Source organism: Rhinopithecus bieti, unplaced genomic scaffold (genome assembly GCF_001698545.2).
Source record: "Rhinopithecus bieti isolate Rb0 unplaced genomic scaffold, ASM169854v2 scaffold_53775, whole genome shotgun sequence".
Taxonomy (NCBI): domain Eukaryota; kingdom Metazoa; phylum Chordata; class Mammalia; order Primates; family Cercopithecidae; genus Rhinopithecus; species Rhinopithecus bieti.
Genome location: NW_016820991.1, coordinates 358,775 through 361,334, shown reverse-complemented (window position 1 = coordinate 361,334; position 2,560 = coordinate 358,775).

Sequence of the window (2,560 nt, the reverse complement as noted above, 5' to 3'; positions counted from 1 at the left end):
CCCAGTATTCCATCACTTCTGACCCCACGACCTTCACCCTCATCTCAACTGTCATAATCTCTCACCTGGATCGTGTAGTGGACTCCTAACTGCCCCGCCCCGCCTCCATGTGGCTCTCTGCTGTCTAGCCCCAGACTTGTTGGGTGTGATCCTATTTTATACCCTCTTCTTGGGGCACTCCTCCCTCCGACACCCATGGGCTGTCCAAATGGCCATGGAAACTTTCATGCCTTTGTTCAGATCACCTTCTCCGTGAGGACTTCCCCGGCCACTCTTTATTGTTGCAGCCTCCCCGGGCATCCTAATCTCCCTATTTGGCTCTATTTCTTATTTTTCATGGCGCATGCCACCTTTTAAATTCTGACATAAGTTACATATTTATCATGTTTAGTGTTCACTGTCTGTTTCCCCTGCTAGAATGTCAGCTCTTTGAGGGCAGAATTTTTAAAATCTGCCTTGTTTACCAGTGTATTCCAAGTACTTAGTACAGCAAGCACCTGGCTCAGTTGCAGGTACAGAATATGAATACATATGAATATGAATTCTCAGCTGTAGGCAGAACTGAGGATGTGCATAGTGACAAGGTGGGTCTTCTTGATGAATTATCAGCAATTCTCAGTTGTAGGCACTGAATATGAATTCACACTAAATAAGAACACATGCTTAGTGAAGGAATTTGCAAATGATAGTGAGGAGAATGGAGGAGCTCCCACACTGCCTTGCCCCACAGTTTAGCTATTGAACGTGACACCTGAAAGAGGCAGTTTGGCTAATAAGTACAAGGAGCAGACTCTCCTTAAGGTTAAGAGTGACAGGGAGGTCACTTTCAGAGTATAAGAAGGGTGACAGGAAGCATGAGCATGGGCAGGGCCTGACATTCCCAAGGGCCCCTTCCAGCTCTAACCTTCGGTGATTTCAGGCCAGGTGAGGTGCTGAACTCTCTGACCCCGGAGGCATTCCAGCATAGGCTGGCTGATGTCTCAGCATGGATGCTGTAGAGGGGCCTAAATATGAGAAAAGTACAAGAAGAGGATGCCCTTTAAGGTCTTCTCTAATAATAAGACTTGAAAATTAGACAATCACCCCTCCCTGGCCACTCCCACACCCCAAAACCTGAAGCCTGGAGTCCCTGGGCCAGCTGGGGAGGGTCCTTCGGAGCCATTCCCTGACCCTCCCTGCACCTCTGTTACCCTATGGTTATGGCCACAGCACCTCCTCCTTCCCTTCCCATGCAGTGCTCATTCTATTTTTGGTGAGGTCAGGTGACAGTGACCCTGACAGAGAGTGCAACCTGGTCAGATGGAAGGAAGGCAAGTGAGTGACACCTGCCTCTCAGCCTTACTCTCCCATGTCTTCTGCCATCTAATCCATGAAATGCTGAATTCATGTATTCCCACACCTCCCATTCTTCTCACATTAAAAAGAATACCAGGTTATTTTCCATCATTTTCTTCTGAAGTATGCTTTTGCAATTCAGCAACTGCTTCACTGTAATGATAGGGGAGGGACAAACAAAGGCAAACAGAAAGCAATGCAAACTTTGCAACAAACACAGGCACCTCCCCACCTGCTTCCAAGAACAACTGCATGGTGTTTACTCAAACCTTACCTCCTTCCATACATAATTCAGTCAAGCAGCTGTTATTTCTTTTCCAGTTTTATACACGAGGTAACCAGAGCTCACAAAGGCTAAACAGCAATGGCTAGTGGCCTGTACAGGAGCCAGGCCTTCCAGCTCCAAGTCTCATGTACTCTTTTCCTGCTTCACAAATGCCTCTCCCCAAATAGGACTCTGTGGCCCACAATACTCATGGAGGACATTTGGCAAAGTGACTAAGTGTGGACTCTGGGGATGCACAGTTCTAGCTCTGACTTACTATTGTGTGGTCTTAGGCTAAACTAATTTCTTTAAGTCTCAGTTACATCATCTGTAAAACAGGGATGTGGCAGGTCAATTCTCCCTGATAGTCACACAGACAGGCCTGCATGACAATCACACAGACAGGCCTGCATAGCACCCCAGCGACACACACAGATTTCCACAGCACTGCCTTAACATTGAGCAAATAGTTAAACCTAGGGAAGTCGGTGCCTAGACATCAAAGCTGGAAATGAAACATATGGTCAGTAGAAGTCTTGCATGGGCTTCTCCCTAACCTGGAGCAAGCCAAAATCATAGAGACAGTCACACATTCCTAGTGCCAGGACCTGTCTCTGGTCAATGAAATCTGAGATGAGTCACAGTAACAGAGGCAGCTGTTTGAATAGATTCATTGGAGAGTCTAAGGCAGGTCTCTGGACCAACAGTCATTGGTCCTATTCATTGACCTAGAGCCAGGACCTGTCTCTGGTCAATGAAATCTGAGACGAGTCAAGGTAACAGAGGCAGCTGTTTGAATAGATTCATTGGAGAGTCTAAGACAGCTCTCCGGACCAAGCCGTAAAGGAGATAAGATAGAAATAATCACTCCAGTACCACAGTAGACAGGTGTTGAAGGTACTGGGGGCCTTTTAATTGGACTTAGCAAGCTCTTTTTTTTTTTTTTTTTTTTTTTTTTTT